Consider the following 17,166-nt stretch of genomic DNA (forward strand, 5'->3'; position numbering starts at 1 on the left):
TGAATGAATGAATGAATGAATGAATATAAAAGCTCTCAAAATTCCAAATGTATACCCCTGGCTCAAAAAGCTGGCCTGTATTGTAACTTCCCAGGAGTTTAATAGTCCCAGGTAGATAACAAATATGGAAAGTTGTCTACCTTTCGATGTCAGAAATGTGTGACAAATTATCTTTACAAAGAATGCATTTTGGTGGGCAGAACAGCAGTTTGTATTCCAGGGCAAGGTTGTTTTGGGAGTTTGAATCAGGCTGGTTTTACTCTGAACCCAAATCATTTCGCCCACAAGTGTATTGTCTTACTTGGTTGAGTTGGTATTAAAATGCTCATTTAAGTTTGGTATTACCTTTTGCTATACTTTTTTGAGCAGATAACAAAGAACGTTTCCTCGCTCCAGGAAGGAAGTAGACTACAGAGCAAAAGTGGGTTGACAGAGCTGCCAGCATAATGATGAACTGCCTCTCAATTTCTTTGCTTCTTTGAAGCCATGAACATTTTCTGCACAAAGAGTGGGAGGAAACTGCATAAATTGTAGCTGCAAGATGAGACAAAAGTCAGCTTCTCCAAGAATATGGGGAAAACCAAAGATTTCCAGCAGTTCCAGCAATGACCTTAATCCTGAATGAAGAAAAACAAACAAAACATCCATGTTCCAACCTTGGAAGAGCAAGGTATATTGTTTTGTATTGGAATATCTCAGGCTTTCTCTTTAGTTTGCAGATTCTGCTGAGGGAAATTAAATCTCCTTCAAGACATATATTTCAGACTGATTTATGCCCACACAATGTACTGCTCACATTTACAAGCTTGGGAAACATCTGATAGAACAGGAACATGCCAATGGCAAAGGCAATCAAATTTTAAATCCTGAGGGCATCGTATTTATCTCTGGGATAGCACGCTGCAGGTGGTTGGATTTTATTTGGTAAGATGCACGCGGTACATAGTCTTGATCCATGGTGTGAATTTCATTAGTTGGTGTACTGTAGCTGTGACAAAGGAGAGGCCACAATCTGTAGCCAAATAGTCATGGAGGTGTGTATGTGCATGTCTTTTTTATTCTCTTGATTAAAAAAAATTTGTAATTTTTTTTAAAAAAAATTGTTTTAACTGTTCTAACTTGTAAATATGAAGTGCTTTTAATTCTGTGTGTGACCAGCCCTACGCTAAATAAATAAATAAATCTCTTGATTAAATTGACAAAGAATATCTATTTGTAATAAATATTTCCCACATGCCACTTAGGAGTTGCTACATGTAAAACAGATGTAACTCACCAACTATCTATGGCTATCCAACGAAGCAGTAAGAAATAGTGAAAGGAGGGGGGTGTATCTTCCTTTCTCTGAAGCATTTCTTTTTTGGCACTTCTGGAATGTGACCCATTGTTATTGCAGTTGCTTAAATCAAGCCTTTGGTTTATCGTATAGTCCAGGCTTATGAATAATTTCCCTGGGGGATGGGGCGTCATTCTTCACTTGTACGGCGTCTCTTGGTCAGCCGGCAGCATTTAAGTTCTTGTCCTCTTAGTATCCTGTTGTGGTGTATGACCTTCTGTTCCCCCCTCTCAGATTCAGGCTGCTATTGAACAAAATGCCTTAGCTCAGGAAAGTCTCGTGTGGCGCCTGGAAAGAAAAAAAACAGGGCTGGTGTTGGGATATTTTAATTATGCTTGTGTGCGCAATACACATTCACACATATATTCGCAAACATGTCCTGCTTGAGCAAGAGGAAAGCAGATTCTGTTCCTGTTCCTGTTTTGGAAGGTTTGATGATCCAGAAGAATTTTGCACACACGCAGAATCGAGCAGGTGGAAGCGAAGCACCTGTGCTGCCTGCACAAAGAGGAAGCATGCAAGCATCTTCTCTTGAAATTCGCTCTGAAAGCCTTCAGCCTTTTGGCTTTGAAACGAACAAAAATTACAGTTATTGAGATATTGAGATAGCCAGACAGATAGAGAGAGTACTGTGTTCAGTGTTCAAATCAGTTAAAGTGGATAGTATAACATAAAATATAAATACTAATGATGAGAACTAGCATAATGACCAATATTGTGTCATATTAGCACAGTGCCCAAAATAATGAACGTTGTTACTTGTTATGCTTTTGCTTCTCTGGAATAGGATCTTGGTCTGTTTTTTTAATGGTTGCTGTTTTATCACTACTCTCCCCATTTTCAAAAGCAGCCCTTATCCTTAGATTCTTCAGCCACAGAATTTTTCCTTAGTATCATCTTCCTTTCTTTTCCTATACGTCATGAATGCAAATTCCCTTTTCTGCATATTTGCTGACTTAAGCTGCACTCCTGAAGTCATTAACCTATAAATTCAGTGAAGCTTACTTTGTTACAGGTATTCATAATACTGTGTTTCTATATTAGGATATTTAGAATAAGACTGCCAGTCTATGTGATGGATTAGGTAAAGGTAAAGGTTTCCCCGCACATGCGTGCTAGTCGTTTCCAACTCTAGGGGCCGGTGCTCATCTCCATTTCAAAGCCGAAGAGCCAGCGTTTGTCCAAGGATGTCTCCGTGGTCATGTGGCCGGCATGACTAGACACCAAAGGCGCATGGAACATGTTACCTTCCCACCGGAGTGGTCCCTATTTTTCTACTTGCATTTTTACGTGCTTTCGAACTGCTAGGTTGGCAGAAGCTGGGATGAGTAACAGGCGCTCACTTTGTTACGCGGCACTCAGGATTTGACCCGCCAAACTACCGACCTTCTGATTGACAAGCTCAGCATCCTATTTGTCCCCCATAAATACAGATAACTTTGGCATATGTTTTTTCTGTCTAAAATCAACTTATGTTATTTGAACATTAGCAATGGTCATATCTTGTGGTCCATACCCATGGACAAAAATGTGCTTTTGGAGCTAACTTCATCATTCCTTCCTTGTTGTGACAGTTGAAGAAACTCATTAAAAATAGCTGATTCTGCAGAATAAACAGTGCCTAAGTCTATTGTATACAACTATTAAAAAGTCCTATAGAAAAATGGCGACTTATACAAACGTTGACATATTTTTAGAGATAGAAGGACATCTGGCACTACTTTCCAGAACCCCCTTCAAAACCACAATGGAGACCTGATGTGATGGTATTTAATCATGAATATAACCTCCGTATTGGTTAAAACATCAAGCTTAATGCCAAATATTAATATAACCAAACATAATAAATATTTTGACCATGATTTAGTAAGGATAATTAAGCATGTAAAACTTAATGTTATGCATCAGTACACATGGTGTATATACATGGAGTGTATATCAGTATACACAGTATACAATATGCACATTTTTATATGTGCCAGTGTGTTCAGAGAAAAATTGTCAATAAAGGTTATCTTACCTCATCTCATCTCATCTTATCATATTATCTTATACACACAAACAGGTCTAAGTAAATTCCTGGGTAAGTATTCCCTGGAATCCTTATTTTAACACCTTATTTTTAAAAAACATTTATAATAAAAGATAACAATTGTATGTCTACTACCATCATCACCATCATCATCCCCAAGAAAAATATAGGTTCCCAAAGGATGGCCTTGGAATCTGAAATCAGGGAACGCTGATCTACAGGAAAGCTTGCGTGGATCTAGCATGCTTTTTGCAAGAATGAATCAGGAAGGAAAAGGAAAAAAGAAGCTGCTCCACACAGCAGAGTTCAGCATTTCTCAAGCTGTGTGTTTGATCCAGATGAAGCATAATAATAATAATAATAATAATAATAATAATAAGAAGAAGAAGAAGAAGAAGAAGAAGAAGAAGAAGAAGAAGAAGAAGAAGAAGAAGAAGAAGAAGAAGAAGAAGAAGAAGAAGAAGTTGGAAGGGACCTTGGAGGTCATCTAGTCCAACCCCCTGCTCAGGCAGGAAACCCTATACCATTTCAGACAAGTGGCTGGCCAGTCTCTTAAAAACTTCCAGTGTTGGAGCATTCACCACCTCTGGAGGCAGTTATTCCACTGGTTAATTGTTCTAACTGTCAGGAAGTTTCTCCTTAGTTCTAGGTTGCTTCTCTCCTTGACTAGTTTCCATCCATTGCTTCTTGTCCTGCTTTCAGGTGCTTTGGAGAATAGCTTGGCTTCCTCTTCTTTGTGGCAGCCCCTGAGATATTGGAAGAATTGCCATCATGTCACCCTTCACCCTTCTCTTCATTAAACTACACATACCCAATTCCAGCAACCGTTCCCTATATGTTTTAGCCTCCAGTCCCCGAATCATCTTGGTTGCTCTTCTCTGTACTCTTTCTAGAGTCTCTATATATTTTTTTACATCGTGGTGACCAAAACTGTATGCAGTATTCCAGGTGTGGCCTTACCAAGGCATTGTAAAGTGGTATTAGTACTTCACGTGATCTTGATTCTATCCCTCTGTTAATGCAGCTTAGCACTGTGTTGGCTTTTTTGGCAGCTGCAGCACACTACTGGCTCATATTGAAGTGATTGTCCACTAGGACTCCGAGATCTCTCTCACAGTTGCTACTATTGAGCAAGGTACCACCTATACTATACCTGTGCTTCCTCGTTTGGGTTATCCCGCTTGCTTGAAGGAGAAGTTGGAAGCAAATGGCCTGAAGATATGGCATGTTGACGAAGTTACAGTTTAAAGATGGGTGTAATGGAGGAGGAGAAGACATTTGTTGCCCTGTTCTAAAGAAATTAATCTTCCCTCCAGAAAACAGTGATGATTGAGATATGTTGTGCCTGGGAAGAGCTGACCCTGGTGATTTGCAGCTTTTTATAGTGGGCTCCAGGCAGAAATTTGACCATCTCTGCCCTAGCGAGGTATCTGCCTTAGGCTCACAAATTGGTGGACAAGCAAGAACAGGTGCTCAAGTTAAATATAATCCCCACCATGTTATCTGCCAAACTACTAGACCTCAGGCAAGTTTTAGCCTCAAGGAGTCAGGGGTGCCCATTCTTTGTTAATTTGTTTGAAAGAGAAGCCCTGGTACCAATGGGGCAGAGGAAAAGCAGCTGCGGCAGCTGTTCCCAAGGCAGAAGAAACCCTCGTGACCTCATGGATGCTGCTGCATCACACTAATCCACTGACAGAAACAGTTGCGAGCTGTTCCGTCTGCTTTTCAGCCAGTGAGTGCTGGCTGAACACGTTGGAACAGTGTTTGTCAACTCTGTCATCTTTAAAGAAGATGGGACCGTTTCTTGTTCCAGAATGCATAAGACTTCCAAATTCCAAGGACAAGTTTCATTATGGAGTTGCCAATCTTTCTCTCTCCCTCCCTCCCTCCCTCCCTCCCTCCCTCCCTCCCTCCCTCTCTCTCTCTCTCTCTCTCTCTCTCTCTCTCTCTCTCTCTCTCTCTTTTAAAGCAGAAATTTAAATGAAAACTTCAGGCAAACTTCCCTTTAAATCTGACCATTATTCTTTACATTTGCTTAGTCAGAAAGGGTAAGTTGCAAGAAACATCAAAGGATAAGTTTTATATAAAAGAAAGCAACTGTGTCCTAATTTAGAAGGCAATTTCCCAGAAGTTGAACTAGATTTTTGCCCTGAACGGAATGTGAAATCTTACATTGTTACTTGGTATTGTATTGGTATCTCTTTCAGAAGATTGGTTGAAGAATCATAATAGCTAAAATTATACAGGGATAATGCTTTTGACTTTCAGACTAGAGTCTGGAAGCAGAAGTTTTAACTGAAAAAAGCTGATTAAGTCTTTGGATATCCCAGACCAAATAAAATGTAAAGGGTCAACAGCCACTCATCATGTGGAATGAAACATACAGTACATGTTCAGTCAGATGAACAGTTACTCTATTTACAACAAGATTAGCAACATTTTAGAATAAAAGAGACTGAAAAATTATCTTTTCATTTTGGCTCTACTGGAATTTTTAAGAGCAAACTTTGGCATTTAAAAATTTCTCCTGTCTCCATCACATTTTTCTTTTGTCTGGCTGGAAAGGATAACAAAGGTCAAGACCTTCAAATTATCATGTATTATTTCTTTGGTACAGGATGAGTTTGGTTAGAGATAACATTCAGCCTGATATTCAAAGCTTTGGAAGTACAACACAAGGAATTCTTGCTAGAAACAATCCAGTTTGTCAGTCTCGGGGATGCTTTTTTCTATCAAATTCTATATTTTCCAATCCCAGGAAATGCCCTTACCAGATTATATTGCTAGAAAGATAAAACTTTATTTAGTTCTCCAGATGGTACTGTCACAGCAGGTTGGCTATAAATACTGCCAAATTAAATTGACAACGACATCTCTCTAATGCAGACATGTCAAACACAAGGCCTGGGGGCCAGATGCGGCCCACGAAGTGGTTTCATGTGGCCCGCAAACCCATCCTGGAAACAGTGAGGAAACGGCCCCCACTGCCTTGGCCCTAGCCCAGGCTGGCCGGGAGCCAATGTACAATTTCATGGTGGCCATCTATGCTGAAATGCATTCAGTCTTAGCTCCACAAGGCCGTCTGGAAACATCGAGGTACCAGCCCCTGCTGCATCAATCCCGCCCCCTGGGCACGCTCTGGGGAGGTATCATCCTTTGTGAGGAATGAAGAAATGCACCATTGCCTGGAAGTGGCCAGCACATGGCCCTGCCTACTTCGGGCAGGCTAGGGGCTGGGCAGCATTGCGCTTCTCTTTAGATTCATGCCACCCAGCTCAGCCTCTCCGCACTGTGAGGAGAGCACCCCGCTGCCTGCCAAAACCAGGCAGGCTGGGGGCTGGGCAGCATTGTGCAAGTAACATCGACTTTCATGCTGCTCATGGCATCCCCTCCCCCAGAGCCCACCAAGCCAGATATGTGAAGTAGGCGAGGGCCATGTGCTGGCCACTTCCAGGCGATGGTGCATTTCTTCATTCCTCACGAAGGATGACATTTCCCCAGCTGTATTTCTTGCCTGTTTTTCTCCCTCCCTCATCTCAAATATTTTCCCACCACTCTAAGGAAGGAAGGAAGGAAGGAAGGAAGGAAGGAAGGAAGGAAGGAAGGAAGGAAGGAAGGAAGGAAGGAAGGAAGGAAGGAGAGGGAGGGTCTGAGGGAAGTTCTCCCTTAGTCCTGCCCTGCTGCCCTTTCACCATCCCCTTGCCTCCTCCTCCTGGCCTATCCTGGGGGGGTCTCCCATCCTATTGCTAAGGAAGCTTTGGATACAAAGCCAGGTCTCCTCACATGGAGAGGGAGTGGGCCTCCCTCTTGACTTTGCTCTCGTACCCATCATAAGCAACCTGGCTAAGGAGAGCAAGCACAGCAGCAGCAGCCTTGAGGAGGAAAGTGCAGCTGGGTGCCCCCTTGGGGAAGTGGGGCTGGGCTTAGTGCCACAGGTGCTTGAGGGCTGGGCTGGGCATTTGACTTCTGTGCCACAGTCCAGCCCCCCCCCCCGGCATGGCCTGAGAGGAACAGTGAGGCTCTTCCAGTGGATCATGCCTTGGCACTTGCCCCAGTCCCATCTCCTTCTGCCAGAGACCCTCAGATCTGCCCCATTCCTGCCCAGGCCCCCATAGGTACCCTTGATGCGAATGATGTAGAGCTGGCCATGCCCACCCAGTAGGCCACACGCACTCCAGCCACACCCACCCAGTAGGCTGCACCCACCCTGGCCACACCCATCCGGCCCCTGAGGGCAACCGCAATGCTGATGCGGCCCTCATTGAAATTGAGTTTGACATCCCTGCTCTAATGCATGGAATGATTTTTTGCCTAATGGGTTTTGTTTGACTTAATGAACTTTACAGTCAGACCAGAATGGTGGATTCAAACCTCTAAATTTTGCTAGCTCGTGACAGAGACTCCCTGATTAGATCCACATATATTATTTAACCATTTAATATCCAGTATATGTTTTATATAATATTTAGCCAGAATATTTTTTTGTTTTTCAGGCCAAACTGTTTTTGTTTTTTTAAAAAAGACCTTTTCCCTTATTTACTTTTATAAGTAACTCAAGGCAGGGAACAGACATAATATTTCTTCCTCTTCCTATTTTCCTCACAATAATCACTCTGTGAGGTGTGATGAGATCTGGACATGTAGAAGGAGGGGCGGGGAGGGATGGAATCCCAGTAGGAGCACTGCAGTTTCTCAGGAAAGAAGCAATACATTCCAGAGAGAAGCCCAAATTAAGAGACTGTGTAATCCCCAATGGGACAGGGGTGGGAGAAAGAGGTCCAGGGTAGCCACAATCTAGAATCTCTCAGGAAATATTTACAGGTAGTCCTCGATTTACGACTTTGCTTGTTGGAAGGTCACAACAGGTGATTGCATGACCCTGCAATATAAAATACGTGCCAGTTGCCAAGGATCTGAATTTTGATCATGTGACTATGGGGAAGCTGCAACAGTTGTTTGAAAAATGGTCCTAAATCACTTTTTCCAGTGCTGTTTAACTTTGAACGGTTACTAAATGAAAGGGTGTAAGTCAAGGACTTATCTGTATTAGGTTAGAAGGTTATAGCTTTAGTCTGGCAAGATTCTGTCTCCCAAGTGCAAGCAAATAAAGAATTGGACTCTATTGGATTTCTTTGTGACACAGGTGGATTGCGCTGACAGAGACTGACTTATCCAAGGTCACACTGCTGCCTTTTTTGACTAAGGCGGGACTAGAACTCACTCTCCTGGTTTCTAGGCCAACTCCTTAACTAGTACATCAGTGATGGAATGTGTCTATGGAAGGGAAGTGATCGTGAGATATATTACAATAATGCTGCAGGTTCCCAGGAAGAAGGAAGCACATTTCAAGGAAAGGGAAGACAAGCGACAGAACAATTTGGAAGTGGATTGTGGGAAGTGGAAGAGATTTAGGATAGGCACTATCGAGAATCTGCCAGGATATATCTGTTAGGTTAGGGTAGTACAGTTTAATCTGGCAAGATTCTGTCTATATGGTATAAGCAAACAAAGAACTTTGGCTGGATTGTGTTACAGTGGTATCTTGGAACCCAACTGCTTTGAAACTCATTGAATTTGATACTCAATGTATTTTGATGTTAAAATTTTATCCAGGTACTCATTATTTGTTTGGTACACAAAGCAACAAGCTAGAACCTGTCGGTGCTGCCTTGTGACTAACTACATTATTCCTTATGGGGAAAAATTGCTTGGAACTCATAGTTTTCAGTATTCATTGTGCCTCCCAGAACAAATTAAGAGCACTGAGGTACCACTGTACATTATTCTTAGGTTAGACCTGGCATCACCAGGCCTGCTCTCTTTTTGTTTTGTTGCAGGTATTTCCTTGCTCTAATCAGCAAGTTCTAAACTGATTATGTTACTGAATCACTTGGATCTCCTAATGAAGTTTCCCCCAGCCTTGGCATTCTTACGATGTATAGATTTAAAGTCCCAGGATTTTTAGCCAGCTTTTCTGTTGCAGCCAATTCCAGGATTTCAAATTCTATACTGTACATTGAAAGGATACCATAATGTAAATGTAAATTTTGGCTACAGACTCTTTTGAATCCAGCTTGACTTCTAGTGATTGCAGTAATTACACATCTCTGTAATTTTCTTGGCAACAATATGGAAATCATTTTCTTCTGGGATATTTTGCCACTGTTTATTCTGGGATGTTTTGCCAACTTCTGCATCTCATCAACAGATTAGGAATTTCCTGGTAGTCTCCCATCTGAATTAATATAGCTCTGTTTATCTTCCTCCAAACAGCCAAAGTTGCTCATATGCTGCTCCTAACTGGGCACTACAATTTTTATGGATTTGCTTAATGTGATGTTGACTTCTGTTGTCTAATTCTGCCTCCATGTCCAGATGTAAGTCCAAGAAGATAGAGAAGATATTTCAATAAAGACAACTACCAAATGTGTGCTTAACTGTATCTCTACCTGGCTGAATGGGTAAAGGCAATGGCGAATATCTGTTTTCAATGGAGAGACAATTATGCTTAAATGATGGGTGGTAACTTATATATATATTTTTGATTCTCCATGAATGTAAGCATATTGTATTTCTTCAATAGTTCATGATGGACAAGATACCACCACATGTGATAATGTCTCAGCACTTACTTATCTGAAAAGAAGGCCATTCAAATTCAAAACAATGCTCATGAAAATGAAGAATAATAACAAAAAATAGACAAAGAGGTTTTATCCTATGCCCAGCTTCCCCAACCTAGGTTTTTCACCTTCAGCTGAAACCAGTTCATATTTCTTTCTACCCTTAAATGAAAGTATGTCACACTGTGAGTGGGTCTGTATTGCCAGAAGTTACAATCAAAAAAGAGCATCGCCAAATTAAAAAAAAAAAAGAGGTAATAGCTGCTGTTTAAGAGAATAAGATACCTGCAAAATAAGATACTCATATACTGTACAAAATTAATATCCCATTTACAAAGATTAATCATTTCCTATTTCAGATACAAATTATCCTTGCACGCACTTGCCTTGCTGAACAGCAGCTGATCTATTCAGATATACCATTTTTTGGCAGATTTTTTTTAGCTATCTAGGAACATTTTGATTATAGCAAGTGGCATGTTGTAATTGAAGATTAGCATTAAATTATCCCATTGATTTTTATCAGATGGTACTTAAGTAAACTCCTAGGTATATTGCTGAAATCAGTGGAAACTTGTCTTGTCAGGTTTGTGGCTGGTACCTATGCCTAAAATATTCCTTTCTTTGAAATTTGCTTTTTCCAGTTATGCGCAGTTCAGGGGTTCTACAGCAATCGTCGCAATTAATTCATCTATACTCCAAGTGCAACTTCTCCTCCTTGCCAGAGTTGATGCAATCTTGGGGTGGAAGGAAACCATGGTGGCACTGATGATCAACACAATAATTATTACTAACATCTCCTAGAAAAGTTCAACAGTTGCAAATGTGTCTTAGAATATCCCGAGGCAACAATCCTCTCTCCTTCACACATCATCACACACGAGAATACAGTAATCAGGGAAATATGTGTTAGTTATTTAGCAAAAGGGTCAAATCCATTTAACTGGCATTACATTCTCCCTGTAATAACAATAGCAGGAAACCTGGGAGAGCGGGGACTTCTTAGTTGGCTTCTGCCTGCAAGCCTCTAGCACAGGACTGTTGAAAGAGCTGGCAGGACACTTCAGCTGCTTTCTGTTTCTTTGTACTGAAATACCGTGATTTGTTCGAATACAATGGTAAACCCTGGGGCCTCGAGCCAACAGGAACCTCTTTTTTATGGTGAAAAAAAATGGCCAGGTAAACTGTGTATGCTGTCACAATTGTTTGAAAAGGAGGTATATAAATCTAACCTTCTGTATTACCTTTGGGGAAACACGTTCAAAATAAATGCACAAGTTAAACATCTGCAGGAATAGATAGATGTTTCAAACCCTTTGCATTAATCTGGGCAGTGATTTTCCCTGCATTCATTTCTTTAAAAATGCAGGTGCACCCATGTGATAGCCTCCAGTTTCTTGAAATATTTGGAGAAATTACATTCACAGCCTAAAAGCTATATTGCCCAATTGTAAATAGAACTTCTGTTTTTACCATCCTATTCTGTCATTTGGGTCTGGCATATACTGTAACCAAAGTTTCTTATTAAACAGGTATTTAAAACGCTCCCAGTAAAAGCAATACACATAAAAATATTTAACTCTGACTGGATAACACTCATTTTTCTTCTTATAAAACATGCATGGCATGAAGAGATTAAGAGTTGGAAGGGACTTTGCAGGTCATCTAGTAGTCCACCACCCCCCGCCCAATCAGGAGACCCTACACCATTTCTGACAGGTGGCAGTCCAGTCTCTTCTTGAAAGCCTCCAATGATGAAGCTCCCACAACTTCTGAAGGCAAGCTGTTCCATTGGTTGATTGTTCTCACTATCAGAAAATGTCTCCTTATTTCTAGGTTGAATCTCTCCTTGATCAGTTTCCATCCACTATTGCTTGTCTAGCCTTCAGATGCTTTGGAAAATAGGTTGAACCCCCTTCTCCCTGTGAAAGCCCCTCAAATATTGGAACTCTGCTATCATGTCTTCACTAGACTAGCCATGCCTGGTTCTTGTAATTGTTCTTAATATGTTTTAGCCTCCTGTCCCCTAATCATCTTTGTTGCTCTTCTCTGCACTCTTTCTAGAGTCTCAACATATTTTTTATTGTGTGGAGACCAAAACTGGATGCAGTATTCTACGTGTGGTCTTACTAACACTTTATAGAGTGGTAATAGTACCACACGTGATCTTGATTGAATCCTTCTGTTAATGCAATTTAGGATTGCATTGGCTTTCTTGACTGCTGCCAAGATAGCACATCCATGGGATTTATTTTACACTGTACACCAGTTGCTCCCTGTTGGCACCATCAGGCGGTTGCCTGAGGCATCATACAATGAGATAGGAGAGCATGGAGGATGGTAAAGCTTACGCCATGAATTCCCAGCCACTGCAGAGTTAAGCAGGATTCAACTGTGGAAATCTTGTTCTTTGCAAAACATTTTCCCTTAGCTCTCGTGCTTATCTCTCTTTGGCTGGGTCAAAGAGGGAAAGGCTTATACAGATCTACAAAACAGCTCGCAGCATTATGTGTATAAAATCAAACACTAAAATGGCAAACACCCACGAAACTGCTTGCAGTTTATCCAAAAATAAACCTTAAGAGGGCTTTAAAATGAAACTCTCTTCCTTCCAGCACTTAAAACTTGGTAACATTTTTGTCAGTTGGCTTTTAAAGAGGAGCTTTACCAGAGTTCTTCCACACTTTTTATTTTAAAAAGGTGCATTGAGGGTAAGATAGGGGGGAGGGGGGGAAAGTGGAGAAACACTTTTTAAAAAAAATTACTGGAGTGACGATTAGATACTCATATATTATGAGATCCCTCCAATTTATTTTCCTTTTTTGTACTTTTGCATGCAGCTTGTATTGAATGGACTGAGGTGACTGGAATGAATGTGAAGGAAACATCTCCAAATAACACAGATGGTGACTGTGTTTTAAACAGGAAGATGCCTTACATATATGACATATTTGGAGGACAATCCTCCTTTTTCCACTGGAAATGAACATTCAGATTAAAGGATGAATGACTTAAGTGAGTCAAACCTTGCTTTCTGAAGCAAACATGTCATTCAGAAAGACTCTTATTACGTACTTTTGAACAATGCAGTAATCTATTAATAAACACATGACATAAAGAGAAACTAGAAATACAATTACTGAATAGAAAAAGTCTTTCAGGTGTTTATTCCGATCTGAGGCAATAATAATAGTTTTAATGTATGGCTTACCAGCAGACTTGCAAATGCATGCTAATATTTGCAGGGGGAACAAATGATTTATTTATATTATTACTTACTCACTTATTAGCACAGGTTGAATGCATTTGCTGCATTTGTGTACTTGAGCAAAATGAGCAGAATTCTTTTAAGTAAAATACTGCAAAGCATTCTGACTGCCCTTTCCAATCTGATTTGTCTTAGTTAAAATAAACATTTATTTATAACTTCCCACTGATTTTTATTTTTCACTTCTCCACCTCCTTCTTTGAATAATTGTCCCTGATATTTTTAAAACTTTGTGTGCCAGTTAAGATGCATAATAGCCTCCATACAAAGCAACCCCCTGCTCTAGAAGCTGTTTTGTTTTCAAGGCTTGTCGCTGAGCCAGGAGTGGGAGCACACACACAGTAGCACCAAATATTGGTTTTGGCAGTCCTTTGAGCCACGCACAAGGACCATTGTTCACTTACTGGCATCAAGGAAGAACTGAGAATGTGTAGTTGCTTAGAATAGAGGGCATGTTTCTTATCGGGGCATATCTTACTTTTTGATCCAAAAGTTCAACCAAATTAAGTAGCTGATCAATTCAGTAGAATAAAGTTTTTGTCGATTAAATGGCACAGAACAATTTGTTAGATGGGAAAGCACATCCTGTCCTCTAGGACTACCAGGTAAGAGTTTGACATTACTTTCCAATCTAACTCTGTGATGTTGTGGCACAAAGTTAAAAACTACTGACCACAACCATTTAAAAGAATTTATACTTCAAGCATTTGCACAGAAATATTGGTACAATGCAGAAAGATTAGCGTGCAGATTTTTTTTTAATTAATGTATGAAAAGGCAAGTCAAGATGGTGTTTTATGCCAGGTTAAAAGAAGTCTTCGTTTAGTGAGGTATAAAAGGTAAAGGTAAAGTTTCCCCCGCACATGCGTGCTAGTTGTTTTCGACTCTAGGGGCCGGTGCTCATCTCCGTTTCAAAGCTGAAGAGCCAGTGTTTGTCCGAGGACATCTCTGTGGTCATGTGGCCGGCATGACTAGACGCCAAAGGCGCGCGGAACGCTGTTACCTTCCCACCGTAGTGGTCCCTATTTTTCTACTTGCATTTTTACGTGCTTTCGAACTGCTAGGTTGGCAGAAGCTGGGACAAGTAACAGGCGCTCACTCTGTTACGCGGCACTCGGGATTCGACCCGCCAAACTGCCGACCTTCTGATCGACAGGCTCAGCGTCCTAACCCACTGAGCCACCACATCCCTGTTTAGTGAGGTATACAAAAGGTAAAATCTTTGTAAAGGTTTCTCCTGTCCAATTGTCTCCTATCTAAGGGGTGGGGCTCATCTTCATTTCTTAGTCTAGGGAGCTAGTGTTGTCTGAACATGTTTCTATGGTCATTTGGCCAGCATGACTATTCACCGAGATGCACGGGATGCCATTACCTTCCCACTGAAGAGGCACCCTATGCTCAACAGAGATTTGGCAGCCCTAATAAAAATGTATGAAAAACAATAATTCAAAATGCTAACCAAAAGAACTCTATGAATAATAGTCACAATCTAAAAAACGGTTCCCTTTTTAAGCCTAAATAAAATGAATGGATGCAGATTTCCCTGCCTATTCTAATAGAACTGCATCCTCCTTAAAGATGACTATTTTAATAGATGTCTAGGCTTTTCTTTTTACATACTGAGGTCTTAAACTCCAACAACCTAGTCATAAGAAAGAAAATAAAAGAGAGATGGGAAACTCATAAGGTATATTTATACTCTTCGAATATAATTGTTACTATCAAATTTTGCCTAACATTGCAGTAGAAAAGTATCAGAACTCAAGGAATTTGAATAGTTTAGCCAAAAACCTATTTCTAGGATTGTTTAAAAATAAAAAAAAATATGAAAAATTAATGAGAATAGCTCTCAGCAGCAGCCTTGACTGGATTTGAGAAGCTAAGCAGTGTCAGAGCTGGTTTAATAATTGGGTGGGAGACCACTAGGGCATTCCAGGCCTATAATTTGGGATATTGAACAATATCCTAGAAGAGAACCATGCCACGTGGAAAAAGATTTCTATGTGACCTGCCAAGAAAGCTATACGGATGTGTCCATGAGATTATTAGGAAGTCAACTTTCACTGGAATGAAACATTTTCTTCCATCATTTAAAGCAGGGGTCCCCAACCCCCGGTCCGTGGACCAGTACCGGTCTGTGGTATGCCAGCAACCGGTCCACACAAGCAAGCAAAGCCTCATCTGCGAGATGCAGGCAGCACACAAAACCACACAACCTCTGTTCCATGGTAAAACCTCTCTCCCTGGTGCACAAAAGGTTGGGGACCTCTAATTTAAAGGGTGAGGCGCTGAAGTTTTCTAGATGCAATTTCTCCCTCCCATGTTCCAACTCTTGTTAGCATACTGTTCGGTCTAGAAGTAGTTAAGGCACCGGGCTAGAAAGCAGGAGGTCGATAGTTCAAATCTCACCTTAATCTGTGAAAGCCAGCTGGGTGACCTTGGGCACTTCCTCTCAGCCCATTTCACCTTACAGGATTGTTGTTGTGGGGAAAATAGGAGGCGGAAGCTGTGTTGGATATGTTTGCTACCTTGTAAAGGTAAAGGTAAAGGTTCCCCCGCACATGCGTGCTAGTTGTTTCCAACTCTAGGGGCCGGTGCTCATCTCCGTTTCAAAACTGAAGAGCCAGCGCTTGTCTGAGGATGTCTCCGTGGACATGTGGCCGGCATGACTAGACGCAAAAGGCTCACGGAACGCTGTTACCTTCCCACCACAGTGGTCCCTATTTTTCTACTTGCATTTTTACGTGCTTTGGAACTGCTAGGTTGGCAGAAGCTGGGACGAGTAACAGGCGCTCACTCTGTTACGCAGCACTCGGGATTCGACCCGCAAAACTGCCGACCTTCTGATCGACAAGCTCAGCATCCTAACCCACTGAGCCACCGCGTCCCTCTTGCTACCTTGAGTTACTCGTAAAAATAATAAAAGTGGGATACAAACAAACAATCAAATAAATCTACTTGCTCCTGGTTATGGATACTGGGCTTCAGGATAAATAATCATGTAGGTGTAAAGGTAAAGGTAAAGGTTTCCCCGCACATGCGTGCTAGTCGTTTCCAACTCTAGGGGTCGGTGCTCATCTCCATTTCAAAGCCGAAGAGCCAGCGCTTGTCCGAGGACGTCTCCGTGGTCATGTGGCCGGCATGACTAGACACCAAAGGCGCACGGAACGCTGTTACCTTCCCACCATAGTGGTCTCTATTTTTCTACTTGCATTTTTACGTGCTTTCGAACTGCTAGGTTGGCAGAACATGTAGGTGTAAACAGTGCTAATTATGGGCTGACAGACTGCTTTAAAAGTAATGTCAACATTTTACCAATAGATGGTGCTAAACAGTTGTTCCTGAATCACTTTTTTTTAAACATATACCTTTATGCAGATAGTTGACAAAAGAGAATATGAGGAGCTTTTAGACCTGTGAATAAACTAAGAATGTGCTCATTTACATGGGATTCCTCTAAAACTTTGTTTCAGCTGGAAAGCAACCAAGTTTATATAACTGGAAAAGGTGCAAAAATAATGGCCAAAATAATCAAGACTTGAAAAGCCTTAAAGTTAATTTAATTTAATTTTCAAAAAACTAAATACTGGGGAGGTGGAGCCATAATATTTATACATTTAAGGTGCACATAAAAATTATCTTTCATCTAAATTTCAATAAATAATTATTTTCAAGGAAAACATAAGAAGTCTTGTTCACACACATTGCAAACTCAACCTATAGTTTGCTCATCCGATTGATAATCATCCGATTACTTCATTCCTCTCTAAAAGAGCTGCAATTGCTCAACTTTTATAGGTAGTCCTCACTTATTAACCACCCATTTAGCAACCATTCAGTGTTACAATGATGTTGAAATATAATTTTATGGCCAATATACGGCTTTTGCAGCATCCGTCTGTCATGT

The sequence above is a fragment of the Vipera ursinii genome, assembly GCF_947247035.1.
Source record: "Vipera ursinii genome assembly, chromosome: 3".
Classification (NCBI taxonomy): domain Eukaryota; kingdom Metazoa; phylum Chordata; class Lepidosauria; order Squamata; family Viperidae; genus Vipera; species Vipera ursinii.